General features: G+C 47.5%; 1 non-coding gene across 1 annotated transcript; it reads right to left on the bottom strand.

The window, feature by feature from the left end:
* Positions 1-5,904: 5,904 nt before the first annotated feature.
* LOC138984550 (U6 spliceosomal RNA) lies at positions 5,905-6,011 on the bottom strand. The gene has a single exon (XR_011461834.1). It is a non-coding gene; the product is annotated as a U6 spliceosomal RNA (small nuclear RNA).
* Between the last annotated feature and the right edge of the window lie 9,018 nt (positions 6,012-15,029).

Below are 15,029 nucleotides of genomic sequence, written 5' to 3'. Positions count from 1 at the left end.
TTAATATCCCACAAGCCACACGGCACGGCCAAAAAAAAAAAAAAGTGATTCTCCCTGCCATTCAGCCACTGGGTTCCTGCACGGAGGCCAGCACTCTACCTAGTATCCTTTCAGATCCGGTCTAAGTGCATAGAGGCAAATAGGAACAGGGGAGGAAAGGCAAGACCTCCTTCTGCTCCGTCCCCTACCCTACCTACCTCTAACCAGGGGAGCTCCGTTTTACGTTTTTTGTAGCTTGGCCTCTTCTGTAAGATCTTATTTGAAGAAGGGGTTCCTAAAGGTGGGAAGTCACTGGCTAACCTGACACAGCAGCCCTTGCCCGCCTGGTCCACCTTTACAGCCAACGGGCCCCCCTCCCAGCCAACTCACATTCAGCCACAGCAGGTGACTGTCCCCCATTCATGCCCTGCGCTTTCTCGTCTACCGCTTTGCTCGTGGCATTGCTGGAATGAGTTTGTCTCTGCTTGGTGAGTTCATCCTTTAAGATCCACCTCAAATATCACCTCCTGCATTAGTTGTCTGTCATCTCAGTCATGTCCGACTCTGTGCAACCCCATGGACTGCAGCCCTCCAGTCTCCTCTGTTCATGAGATTATCCAGGCAAGAATAGCGGAGTGGGTTGCCATGCCTTCCTCCAGGGGATCTTCCTGGCCCAGGGATGGAACACGCCTCTCTTGTGTCTCCTGCATTGGCAGGGGGAGTCTTTACCAACTGAGACACCAGGGAAGTCCGGTCATCTATCACATTGTAACAAATCACCCTAAAACTTTGTAGCTTAAAACAATAAATATTTATTATCTCCCTCCATTTGTGAGGGTCGGATCTGAGGGTGGCTTAGCTGGGTGATTCTGGCTCAGGGTCTCTCATGAGGTGGTAGTCAAGCTGTTGACAGTGCTGTGGTCTCCGCTGAGGGCCTGACTGCCTACCACACTTGCCTGGCTGTCGGCAGACAGCCATGGGTCCTGGGTCCTTTCCTCAGGGCTGCTCATGACCTGCCAGCCGGCTTCCTCTCGAACAAGTGATCCAAGAGAGCAAGACAGAGAGGACCCAGCATGGAAGCCACGATCTTCCATAACCTGTGCTTGGAAGTTTCCTATCGTCACCTCCACTTTATTCTATCCGTCACACAGACCAACCCCAATGCTGTGTGGGAGGGAGCTACAGGGGGGTGTGAATATCAGGAAGTGAAGATCAGGAAGCCATCTCAGAGGCTGCTGGCCTCAGCTCTCCCATGTAGTCCTTGGGGGACTGGCACTTTGAATAGCCTTCTATGAAGCTTGTGTTGTGGATGGTGGCACTAGTGGTAAAGAGCCCGCCTGCCAATCCAGGACATGTAAGGGACGTGGGTTTGATCCCTGGCTCTAGAAGTTCCCCTGGAGGAGGCCATGGCAACCCGCTCCACTATTCTTGCCTGGAGAATCCCATGGACAGAGAGGCCTGGAGGGCTCCAATCCATGGGGTCACAAAGAGTTGGACACGACTGAAGCAACTTCACATGCACACACCAGTCTCACTCCCAGATGGCAAACTCTTGGGGGACAGTTACTAAACCTTATTTATCTTCCCCTTCCTTTTTAGGCCCACATATTCTCTAACATAGAGTACACATTCAAAAAATGTCAAATTAATCCTGAAGGCATGCATAGATGAATAAACGAATGAATTAGTAACTCTCTGGGTGGATAATTCAAAAGACTAGAGGAGACGGCATGAACATATGATTAATTTCCCCCGTTTTCTGCCACAAGATACCTAAGATGTTCGTTTGCTTAGAGCTTGCTTTCTTTTCCTCTGTTTACTTCTCCTTCCCCAACACCTTATGGTTACAGCATCAGAGGGCTTTCTCAACATCTTGGTCTAACAAAGGTTCGCCTCTCATCACAGCTGATTGGATCAGGGCCAAGCACCCGACCCAAGATGGGCCAATGGGCTTCAAGGAACTTGAAATGGGACTAAGAGAGGCCAAGCTTCAGTCTGGCTGCTTCCTTGCCAAAAGGGTCCTGGAAATCTGAAAACTGTTGACAGTAGCAGTTCTTTGATCCATGGACTGGGGAGCAGAGAAAGCCAGTCTGCCCCAATAGGAGGGTAAGAAGGAAGAGAGAGGGGAAGGGTAGCCGAGTTTGCAGAAGCCCACAGTTCCTGCTTCCTGTTCAATCTGAACCTGGCTGCAGCTCCAGCTTGATCCCCATGAGACACACGTATATATTTTTAAAATGTGTATACGCTTTTAAAGGTTACTTTCTATCTGCAGGTATTACAAGATATTGGCTGTAGTCCCCGTGTTACAAATACGTCCTTGAGCCTGTCTTATACCCAATACTCTCCCATCCCTAGATTGCCCTCCCCAACTTGTATTCTTATAATAAATGGGGCTCAAGCAATGGTGTACTAGAGCTGGTTCACACTGGCTCCTGAAAGCTAGTTGTACATCTTTCTCCATGGGAGCACCTGGGGAGCTTAACATAGACCATAGCCACAATAGTCACACCATAGAAATCAGAAGATGCTACAAATAGTATCCCCAGTAATAAACACTGGTTATTAAACATTAACAAGCACATCACTGGGTTTAAGATAATTCCAGGGGGCTTCTGTAAGGTACAGCCCACACAGTCTTTCTAATTAAAGCCTCTGCTGGACAAGCTCCTACTCAGGCTCTGTGGCCCAATGCATCTCCCGTGAGAAGCCTCCTCTGGTGTTTGTGGCAAGCTGGTTCTCTGTGTATTCCCAGAGCCTAGGAGACACTGTGAGACTATCCAGAACTCTGAGGGCTACGTGACACAGGCCAGGCATGAGACAGACACCCCACCTAGGCAATAATCGCCTATTGCCCTTGGAGTGAAGTCCAGGCTCCCCAGCAAGGCCGACTCTTCCTCTGAGCCGTGGCCCTTGCCCTCCTCGCATCTCATTCCTGCCCACTCCATCCCCACCCCATCACCGCGCCCTGGCCTCCTCAGATTTCTCAACCTCTAGCCCAGAGTCTCTACCCCGTGAGCTGTCAGCCATTTGGAGACTATGATAAAGATCACAGACCTTCGCTTTGAAGGAAGCAGGCATACACACACACACACAAAGATTTGCCTGTAACTTCAAGGCTTCATGGACCAAACAGCTTCTTTCCCTTTTAAAAAAATGTTATGTGGTTATTTATTTATTTTTGGCTATTCTGGGTCTTCCTTGCTGCACAGATTTTTTCTACTTTTGGACAGCAAGGCCACTCTCCAGTTGTGGTGCTCAGACTTCTCTTGTTGCAGAGCACAGGCTCTAAGATGCAAAGCTTCAGAAGTTGGCAGCTCTTAAACTCTAGAGCGCAGGCTCAGTAATTGTGGCGCACAGGCTTACTTGCTCCGTGCAATGTGGGGTCATCCCAGATCCAAGGATCCAACCCATGTCTCCTGCATTGGCAGGCAGATTCTTTACCACTGAGCCCCTAGGAAAGCCCCTTTTCTCTGAAGCCTTTCCTGATTCCAACACCCCACGTGCCCAAACATAGCTCTATGTCAGCACCTTCAGCACTCTTAAACTAACATTTATGTTTAAAAAGAATATTTACTTATTTGCCTGTGCTGTCTTATCTGTGGCACACACTATCTTTATCTTCATTGCAGTATGAGAACTCTTACTTGTGGGTTGTGAGATCTAGTTCCCTGGGCATGGATCAAACCCTGGCCCCCCGCATCGGGAGTACAGAGTCTTAACCCACTGGGCCAACCACCAGGGAAGTCCCACTTATATTTAACTTTGGGTCTTGTGCTTCACTGGCTGCTCCTCGAGGAAGCATCTGTCCCCATCTTATTTAGAGTACGTGAGTGACCAGGAGATGCCTGAGGTGTGTCCTGACACTGAGTTCTAATCATGAGATCAGGGTGTCTCTACAGACACAGCCCCCTGCCTAAGCACAATCGTGTGTCCTTCGAGGCTGGCATCAACATTGCTAAAGGGAGAAGATGCCAACCAGAGTCAGGCCAAGGCACACGTGGAGGGTGAAAATCAGGTGTCTCTATGGCTGGTGTATTCCCAGCAACCAGGGCTCTGGGGGCATGCCTTGGGCAAAGGAAGAGCGTCTCAAGTGTGGTACCACGGGAAGAGCCTGAACTCTGGGTCTCAGAGATCTGCACTCAGATTCTAGCTCTGCCACTCATGGCTTTTGGCCATGAGCAGCTCACTTTGTCTCTCTGAGCCTACTTTCCCACCTGTCAAACCCTACTTGACTGAGTCACTGCTAAGATGAAAACAGATGATCTGTAGGTTGTGCCTGGGACACAGGAGTTAGTCAATAAAAGTTAGTGTCCTTCTTTCCTGTATTTCTGTCTTGTTGGTCACATGCAATAGAAATCAACTCTGTTAACTAAAGCCAAACGAGGAATTTATTTGTAAGAGTGGCAAAGATTGCTTGCTGTCCCCCAATTTCTGTTATCCCTTTCTCTCATGGTAAAGTAATTTTTAGCTAGGAACATAGTTGCTTGGCTGAATGCTGCATTTTCTCCCCCAACTTCCCTTGCAGACTGGCATGACCCAATGACAGTATTCTCTAGAGAATGTGGTGTGACCAGAAGTGATTTGTAAATTTCTAGGTCATGTCCTTAAAGGTCATGTCCTTAGAGGTGTCCGTACTCACCTCTTTCCTCATTTCTTCTGTCCTTCTGGCTGGAACAGGGATGTGCTGGCAGGAAGTGGAGCAGCCATACTGACCTATGAGGTAGCAGCTGAGTGTTGAGGATGCAGAGAAAAAAGACAGAAAGAGCCTGGGTTCCTAATGAGTTATTGGAGGGAGGCTCTGCACCTGCTCAGACTTTTAAAGGCAAGAGAATTAAACTGTTGTTTGTTCAGCCATTGTCAATCTTTGGATTTTTGTTATAGCAGCCAATCCTATACACTATCTAATACTCAGTGCTTTAGACTGTATACCCCTAAAATGTGTATGTTAAATGCTAACTCCAATATGGTGGCATTTGGAGGTGGGGGGGGGGCCTTTGGGAGGTGATTAGGTCATGAGGACAGAGCTTTCATGAATGGGATTAGTGTCCTTATAAAACAGACCTCAGAGAGCTCTGTGGCCCCTTCCATCAGGTGAGAACACAGTGAGAAGACAGACAGTAGTTTTTGCTAGAAACAGAGTTGGCCAGAAACTTGATCTTGGACTTCCAACCTCCAAAACTGTGAGACAGAAATTTCTGTTGTTTACAGGACACTCAGGCTATGGTCATTTTGTTTTAGCAGCCAAATAGACTAAGATACTTAGTAAACCACAAGGGACTCATGGTATCCAAAAGAGAGCCAGACAAATGTTTACATTGTTTCGACTTTAACTATTGTCGGTTTGACAGTTGCCTTTGTGACAATTGTCTTTGCCACTACTCAGTTGACTCTTGTGTTACTTTGATATACACACATCATTTTGTTTGTTTTTAGTATATCCTAACATTTGGCACAAGATATTCCAGGCTTTTCTTGTAATTTCCATGCCTTAGCCTTGGACTTCTTCATTTGAACCATGAGTTTCAGTGGTTTAGTGGAGAATGGTGATTAGAAACCATGACCTATGTGCTATGTACGCTTATTGATACCAAGCTGACACTGCTTCTTGGCTTTCTGGCAGACCAAACTAGGCAATACACATGTATATATGTGTGTGTAGGCATGTATAGGTTAATACGCACATCTAATGCCCACTCTTCCATCTATGCTGCTGCTAAGTCGCTTCAGTCGTGTCGGACCCTGTGCGACCCCATAGACGGCAGCTCACCAGGCTTCCCCGTCCCTGGGATTCTCCAGGCAAGAACACTGGAGTGGGTTGCCATTTCCTTCCATCTATACATCCTTTTAAAAACCATGAATTTATACCAGCATTTCTAAATCCAATTCAACATTCAGAATTTAGTCTTTCCTTCTTTTATTTTCTTTTTAAATACGGAATGCTTCCTGAACTTTCACATCATCCTTGCACAGGGGCCATGCTAATTTTCTCTCTATTGTTGCAATTTTAGTGTATGTGCTGCTGAAGTGAGCACGCCCTCTTTTCCAATAGGACATTGCTCTCTTCTCTGGTGGTGAGCAACTGGATCCCATTATCTTCACTCTATTTCCGTGCTTGCTTGCTCCCGTTTGTACCAATTCCTTGACCACTAGAACTCCCTGGCCCTGCTACGTCCTCAGCTTGGCCGAGGGAAATGGGGACAGACCAGATGCACATCTTAAGATAATATCAATCCCTTTGCTTTCCTCCCCCCACCCCCCCTCCCTGTCAAATAGCCTCCTTGTTACAATTTGGGCTCCATTTAGCTTGCTTATAGGTACTTATTTCCCAGGTGGCACTAGTGGTAAAGAACCCACCTGCCAATGCAGGAGACATAAGCTACTCGGATTCGATCCCTGGAGGAAGATCTCCTGGAGGAGGAAATGGCAACCCACTCCAGCATTCTTGCGTGGGGAATCCCATGGACATGGGAGTCCGGCAAGCTACAGTCCATGGGGTCACAAGGAGTCTGAGACGCCTGAAACAATTTAGCGCACACACACACACACACACACGTACAGAACAAAGTAATCTCTAGGCCACAGGGAAGCTGAGATTGGATTTGCCTTCTGCTTGAAGAAAGAAGGTGCTCATCAAAAGGACTGGACTGCAGGGTGCCTTTGAAGGAGGACACTGTCCAGCACAAAGCCTGGACACTTCTCTAGCCTGAGCCCTACTGGGCAGACGGGCACTCAGGTAGCTGCTCTTCAAGAGCATCCAGCTAACAACCCTTCCCATCTTCTGATCCCATCCTCAAGTACCATCGCCACCACGCAAACAGCATGCCTGCCAGGTATCACGCTGGCAGCTTTGTGTGTGTTCTTTCTTTTCAGTCCTCACAGTAATATTAGGGGGAGGCACCATGATGGTCCATATTTTACAGATGAGGATAAGTCTTGAAAAAGTGAGGGAACCTGCCCAAGGTCACGTGACAAGCATCGAGGTCATTACTTGAGCCCTTGAAGTCCAGCTCCGCCAGCTCCATTGTCCTGCTCTGAGCCCTTGACCTCTCACTTCAGTCTTCTCTTGACCTCCACCTGTCGTTCTGATGCTACCCATGCTCTGGCTAGTTCTGGCTTTGTCCAGGAAATTGAGTCCTGGGTGCACAAAAGCTGTCAGTGCCAAGCTTTTAAAGAAATACCACTGTGTGATATTTAACACGTGCCTCCCCAAATATGTAACATACATGTGCGTGTGTGCTAAGTCGCTTTCGTCGTGTCTGACTCTTTGCAACCCCATGGACCGTAGCCTGCCAGGCCCCTCTGTCCACGGGATTCTCCAGGCAAGAATACAGGAGTGGGTTGCCGTGCCCTCCTCCAGGGATCTTCCTGCATCAGTAGGTGGGTTCTTTACCACGACCACCACCTGGGAAGCCCGATGTAGCCTGCATGTGCAAGTCATAAAACAGGAATGAAAGAACCCCCATGCCCCAAACCTACTGCCAACTTAGACATACACTAACAAATGCTTTTTAATTAGGCTTAATCTTTTACATTTTTAGAGAGCCTTTGTGTTTTCAAAATGCAAAACCTTTTTCAATTTAATCTCCTCACTGCAAAGCTGCATATCCCCTGTGGATTAGCCGGCTCCCTCCCTCTGTCATCTTTTCTCTGAGGGGTGAGTCCTTGGCTGCTGTGTGTGTGTGTTTCAATCACATTTCTGACAAGTCCTATGGGTCTTGTCCAACTTTACTTTCAGATACATCACAAATCTGGCCACCTCTAGCCTCCTTCCCTAATCCAAGCCACGGGCAAGGCTGGATCCTGGCACTAGCCTCTTAGCTACCGTCCATCAGGCAACCACAGTGAGCTTTAAAAAAAAAAAAAAAAATCAGATTATGTCCCTTTCCTGCTTGGTCCTGGCCTCTGGGACATATCTGCCTGCCGTCTCAATCCTGAGTCCTCACACTGACCTAGGGATAGGGTCAGAGCCACGGTCTTTGCCAAGGCTCACAAGCCTTACTTCCATGGGTTCCTCTTCACCCCCCACCCCTCACTCTGATATCTGCACACACAACACCCTGTTCCTTCTGCCTGGAACGCTTTTCCCCAGGTATGATCACAGCTCCTTCCTTCCTCCTGTAGGGCCGCTGCTCACTGGCATCTTTGGTTCCTTTGATCACTCTTTTTTTTTTTTCCTGCTGAGCGGCATGTGGGATTTTAGTTCCCTGACCAGAGATTGAACCTGCACCCCCTGCACTGGAAGGGCAGAATCTTAACCACTGGACCGCCAGGAAGCCCCGCCTTTTATCACATTTTATAAGCATAAGATAGATTCACAGAAAATAAAACCTACCTAAGCACATACTTTAAAAAAAAATTAATAGGATGTACTACAACATAAAGGAGAAATAAAAGAAAATGAATGTTTAACCATTTACTATGTATTTTAACAAGTAGATCTGGCAGCTCTCTGCACTTACACCTAGAGTTCTTATAAATGTAACACCCACAAAGATGCAGTGTGCTGCCTCAAATTCCACAGAGATGTGATTTCTTAAAACAGTGAACAGTTCTTGGTGGAGTCCCAAGCAAGACAAAATGTAACCTTCTCTCTGTGTATTAGATACACAGTTCTTGAATTCCTGAAGATGCAGTGAGTGATAAATCTGTGTACAAAATACTTTCTGCTTATTTATAAAACCGTTTTAGGTTCTAGGCTCACATAATTATAAGCAGAGTTTTCAGCTACATAGATGTCTGCTGGCACATTCCAGAGTTGCACAAAGGAAGAACGTTTTCAGTCTCTCATCCTTTCATTTGTCTCGTGCCCTTCAGGATGTCTGGCACGCCTGCTTGTCGTTCAGTTGCTAAGTCGCGTCTGACTCTGTGAACCCACTGACTGCAGCACTCCAGCTTTCCCTGTCTTTCGCTAACTCCCAGGGTTTGCTCAGACTCACATCCATCGAGTCAGTGATGCCATCCAACCATCTCATCCTCTGTCCACCCCCGGCTCCTGTCCTCAATCTTTCCCTGCATCAAGGTCTTTTCCAAGGAGTCCGTTCTTCACCTCAGGTGGCCAAAGTATTGGAGCTTCAGCTTCAGCATCAGTCCTTCCAATGAATATTCAGGGTTGATTTCCTTTAGAACGGACTGGTTTGATATCCTTGCTATCGAAGGGATTCTCAAGAGTCTTCTCCAACATCACAGCTTGAAACTATCAATTCTTCGGCACTCAGCCTTCTTTATGGTCCAATTCTCACATCCGTACATGACCACTGGAAAAACCATAGCTTTGACTCTATGGACCTTTGTGGGCAAAGTGATGCCTCTGCTTTCTGATACACTGTCTAGGTTTACCATGCCTTTCCTTCCAAGGATCAGGTATCTTAATTTTATGGCTGCAGTCACTGTCACCATGATTTTGGAGTCCAAGCAAAGGAAATATGTCATTGCTTCCACTTTTCCTCCATTTGCCATGAAGTGATAGAACTGGATGCTATGATTTTAGTTTTTTTAATATTAATTTCATGTATTTATTTCTATCTTTGGATGTTCTGGGTCTTTGTTGCTATGAGGGCTTCTCTCTAGTCGTGGAGAGTGGGGCGGTTACTTTCTAGCTGCGGTGCACGGGCTTCTCACTGCGGTGGCTTCTCTTGTTGCAGAGCATGGGCTCTAGAGTGTGCGGCTGCAGCAGCTGCAGATTGCAGGCTCTAGAGCACAGACTCGGGAGTTGTGGTGCATGGGCTTTGTTGCTCTGAGACCTGTGGGACCGTCCTGGGTCAGGGATTGAACCTGTGTCTCCTGCATTGGCTGGTGAGTTCTTTACTGCTGAGCCACCAGGGAAGCCCGATTTGTTTGTTTGTTTGTTTGTTTTTAATGTTGAGTTTCAAGCCAACTTTTTCACTCTCCTCTTTCACCCTCATCAAGAGGCTCTTCAGTTCCTCTTCGCTTTCTGCCATTAGAGTGGTATCATCTGCATATCTGAAGTTGTTGATATTTCTCCCGGCAATCTCGATTCCAGCTTGTGCTTCATCCAGCTGGCATTTCACATGATGTACTCTGCATGTAAGTTAAATAAGCAGGGTGACAATATACAGCCTTGACGTACTCCTTTCCCAATCCATGTCCGGTTCTAACTGTTGCTTCTTGACCTGCATGCAGGTTTCTCAGGAGACAGGTAAAGTGGTCTGGTACTGCCATCTCTTTAAGGATTTTCCACAGTTTGTTGTGATCCACACAGTCAAAGGCTTTAGTGTAGTCAGTGAAGCAGAAGTACATGTTTTTCTGGAACTCTCTTGCTCTCTCCATGATCCAGTGAATGCTGGTGCGCTTGCACTGGCCAGCTAAACATCTGGCGTGCAAGCTGCCCACTCCCCCGTTATTGTGACAGGCAGAAAAAGCCCGGGAAATTGTCAAAATGTCCACTAGGTGGAGCTACAATCCAGGGTGAGACCCATAGGTGGGCCCCCGCCCCCCGCCCCACCATTTTGATTTTTCCTCTCCGCAAGCACAGCTCCCTTATCTCGCACAGTCGTCTATGTTTTTCGTCTGTATCTGAGACTAGGGTAGGAGCTGCGGGAGGCCAGGGCTTGTGTTTTTCGACGCTGCATCCCCAATGCCCAGAGCAGCGGCTGGCACGTGGAGGGCCCTCAGGGAGGGAGTGGATACGTGAGTGCTGCCCCAGACCACTCTAATTTCCATCTCTGGAATTCGACATTAAAGTGGGTGCAGAATCGTCTCAGGAGAGAGGCTGGGCAAGGTGTCACACATCCACCAAGCGCAAGGCCTGGGTTTTGAAAAGCAGGCACTCTGTCCACACGCAGAACTGCCAGGCTGTGTCCGACTCTTTGCGACCCCAGGGACTGCAGCACGCCAGGCTCCCCTGTCCTTCACCATCTCCCGGAGCTCGCTCAGATTCACGTCCATTGAATCAGTGATGTTACCTAAACATCTCATCTTCTGCTGCCTGCTTCTCCTCTTGCCCTCCTCAGCCTGTGTACCCCTCCTGATACACTCTGGCCAGGGCTGCGTGTGTGACAGCAGAAAGGAGTCTCGCTTAGGAGCCAGAGATCCAGGTTCAAGGTGTTGTTTGGCCACCCACTTGCTGTGTGACATCGAGCAGGCCACTTGGCCTCAGCCCCTTTATCTATCAAAGGAAGTGGTGGAACCAGTCCAAAAAGCTAATTTGATGCAAGGCCAGGTAAACAGACATATTATTGTCTGTCTCAAGGCAAGAGATTTCGACTCTACCTTGAGGCAGCAAGGAGGACCCAGGTGGGCCCAGGAGAGCCTGGAGCAAATTCTAGGAGAACATCCAGCAAGGGTGTGATGACCATCCGCTCCTCTCCGAAGGGCAGTCAGAGCAGAGTCGTGTTGGGTGTCCCAGTGTTGCCTGGTGGTCTTCACCAAGGGTCAGCTTCCGGAGGGGAGGCTGATGTTCACACTGCAGTAGTCTGCAGAGAGGGACTCCTCATGATGACCTCTGTCTTAGGTTAAAGATGAAAACTTCTAAAGAGGGAGTCAGAGGGAGTCTGAGGCTGGGTACTAAAGACAGAAGGCCTTCCTGGAAGTTGGGGTGTGGATGTAACACGAAAGTGAAAGTTGCTCAGTTGTGTCCGACTCTTTGTGACCCCATGGACTATACAGGATTCATGGACTATACAGAATTCTCCAGGCCAGAATACTGGAATGGGTAGTCTTACCCTTCTCCAGGGGATCTTCCCAATCCAGGAATCGAACCAGGGTCTCCTGCATTGCAGGCAGATTCTTTACCAACTGAACTATCGTGGAAGCCCGCATGGAACATGGGCACTGTTGTGAATGAGCAGAAGTCAGCAGGAAAGGGGTCCAGAGAGCTTCTGGCAGATTTTTAGAGTATTTTCATACCAACATGTTGGAGAGATGGTCCCTGACTTGTCTTTAAGCTTGGACACCCCCTTCCCGTGGCCCCTGACTGTCTGCTCTTAAGGCAAAACTTCTCCTGTCTCTTCTTTTCTCTTGCCACCGGGCCTTGAAAATCCACAAGAGGCTTTCCTCAAGGACAGCGTGGAAGAAGCTGCTCTGATCTAGTCCATCAGCCCTTCTGGGGCCAGGCCTGCCTGGATATTTCTGGCTCTCCCAAAAGAAAACAAGCTCTTGCCCAATAATATAAGCAGGCAAAAATCTTTACCCAACAAAACAAACAAACCCAGTTCCTCCAGGCCATGCCCAGCCTTCCTAATATGGCATCCGGGATAGGACCCTTGGCATCTGATCAACATGGGTAGTCCCACTCCCAGGAGAGAAAAAGGAACTAAACCCAGGTGGCAGATAAAGGCCACATTCACACCGGGTTGGCTCCCAAGGTTGGATGGGCTTTTCACGGGTAGGGTCAAATATACCTGGATGAGATACAGGAGGCTGAGCTAAATTTGAATCTCAGCTACAAATACTTTTTTAAAAGTATGGACTGCCCTGGGGGTACAGATGATGAGGATTCACTTGCCAGTGCAGGGGACACAGGTTTGATCCGTGGTCTGGGAAGATCCCACACACTGTAGAGCTGTTTAGCGCGTGTACCACGACCGCTGAGCCCAGCACTGCAACCACTGAAGCCTGCAGGCCTGGAGCCTGTGTTCCGCAACGAGAGAAGCCCTCACAGGGAGAAGCCCTCACACCAGCATGAAGAGTAGCCCCTGTTCGCCACAACTGGAGAAAGCCCACATGCAGCAGTGAAGACCCAGCGCCACCAAGAGTAAAATAATAATAATAAAAAAAGTATAAGTATACCTCACAGGCCATTTGGGACATACTTATACCAAACACTTATCCATTGTTTATCAGAGATTCAAATCTAACTGGCTTCCAGTATTTGTATTTGCTGGATCCGGCAGCATTTTGGGACGGCATGTAAATACAGTGAAGAAGAAAACTGGGCTCCGACTGGTGTCTTTAAAAAAAAAAAAAACCACCAAAAACATTTTGTATTGGGATATAGCCAATTAACAATGTTGCGATAGTTTCACCAAACAGCAAAGGGACTCAGCCACACATACACTCGCTCAGTTGTGTCTGACTCTTTGCTACCCCGTGGACTATACAGTCCATGGAATTCTCCAGGCTAGAACACTGGAGCCTTTCCCTTCTCCAGGGGATCTTCCCAACCCAGGGATCAAATCCTGGTTTCCCACATTGCAGGCGGATTCTTTACCAGCTGAGCCACAAGGGAAGCCCGTCCATGTATCCATTCTCCCCCAAACTCTGCTCCTATCCAGGCTGGCACATAACATTGAGCAGAGTTCCATGTGCTCTACAATAGGTTTTTGTTGGTTACCCATTTTAAATGTACCAGTGTGTCCATGATCTTCCCAAAGTCCTTAACTATCTCTTCCCGCCAGCAACCATGAGTTCGTAAGTCTGAGAGTCTCTTTCTGTTCTGTAAGTTCATTTGTAATGGAAGGAGCCCCTGTCAAAGAAGGACTTCGTGTGCAGGTAACTCTGAGAGTTAGTACCTGATGTCATTTACATATGAAAACTCAGCCTCTTTGCACTAAAAATAGCTTTCACCATTTTAAAAGCTACCCTGGAAGTTTGAAGTCAGTTTCAGCCTTTGGGAAATATGTTTGACTTTTTGTTACAGAAGGAGTTTGAACCCATCATTGCCCTCTGAGGAGTCATTTCCAAGGACAAAATCATAAGTAAGCTTTAGGGATCCAGCACTATCTATAATAATTGTAACACGTTCATAGCAGTGCTGTACATAAGAGAATTGCTGAATCCTCCCAGAAAGACTGAAAACCAGAGAATAACTCAGGTCCGATATCCGGGGACCAGTTATGTGAGTTGATGGTCTAATTACTAGACAATTAGGCAGTCATCGAAACCAATGCTTATTAAAGCTGTTACAACACAGAGAGTGCTTAAAATTTGATGGTGAGAGGGGCCAAAACAGAACACAAAACTAAAATAAAAGCTTGTTACCTGTCGAGAGAAAAGACACTGAAAGGAAATAATGCTAATTTATTAGGATTGTTTTTATAGGGTTTATAGGATTGCTAATTTGTTAGTGATTGTTAGGTAATTTTTTCTTCCATAGTTTCTTTTTCCTAAAGGCCCTTTAAAGAGTGTGTATCGTTTTATCTCATTAAAAAAGACCCTGATGCTGGGGAAGGCAGGAGAAGGGGATGACAGAGGATAATATGGTTGAATGGCATCACCGACTCAATGGACGTGAATTTAAGCAAGCTCCGGGAGATGGTGAAGGACAGGGAAGCCTGGCGTGCTGCAGTCCATGGGGTCACAAAGAGTCGGACATGACTGAGCGACTGAACAGCAACAACAATTCATTTTATCCTTAAAACAAAACTGAAAAGTCTTCCAGGATCCTCCCTGTCTTCCCAGATAGACAGGTAGAATCCAGAATCTACCCAAGGTTATCTCACAAACGTCTACACTGTGATTCTCTTGTCTTTTCTCCCTACCTTCCAGTGAATCAGAAGTACTTAAGAAATGCCTCTCGGGCACAGCCCTGCAAACAGTGTAGTTGGAATCTTGAAGTGAGAACACATAAAGCCTGCCCTTGAGGGTCTTAACAGCCACACTGTTATGTAGAACCTGCTAATTAACCCCTAGATTCACCTCCTCCAGAATGCCTGCCAGGATACCCTCTTCTTGCACTCTCACAGGGCTCTATGTCCTCACCTGATTTCCCAGGTGAAGATCATGAGCTTCTTAAGGTCAAAGACTGTGTCTCTTTTTTCTGACTCCCTAGAGCATGTAACTGGCCTCAAGACAGGTGGCGCTAGTGGTAAAGAACCTGCCTGAGATGTGAGTTCAATCCTGGGCCAGGAAGATCCCCTAAAGGAGGGCGTGGCAATCCACTCCAGTATTTTTGCCTGGAGAATCCCTTGGACAGAGGAGCCTGGTTGGCTACCGTCCACAGAGTCGCAAAGAGTTGGACACAACTGAAGCAACTTAGCAGCAGCATATGTGTGCTAAATGAGTGTTTCCTACATCCTACAAATACATGGAAATGACCTGGAGCATCCTTCACCCTCAGATTTGTCATCTTGATTTTCTTAGCTGCTTGCCTC

Source organism: Bos mutus, chromosome 21 (genome assembly GCF_027580195.1).
Source record: "Bos mutus isolate GX-2022 chromosome 21, NWIPB_WYAK_1.1, whole genome shotgun sequence".
In the NCBI taxonomy this organism is placed as follows: Eukaryota; Metazoa; Chordata; class Mammalia; order Artiodactyla; family Bovidae; genus Bos; species Bos mutus.
Note: the sequence above shows the minus strand (reverse complement) of the source record. Positions and strands in the feature narration are given on the sequence as shown.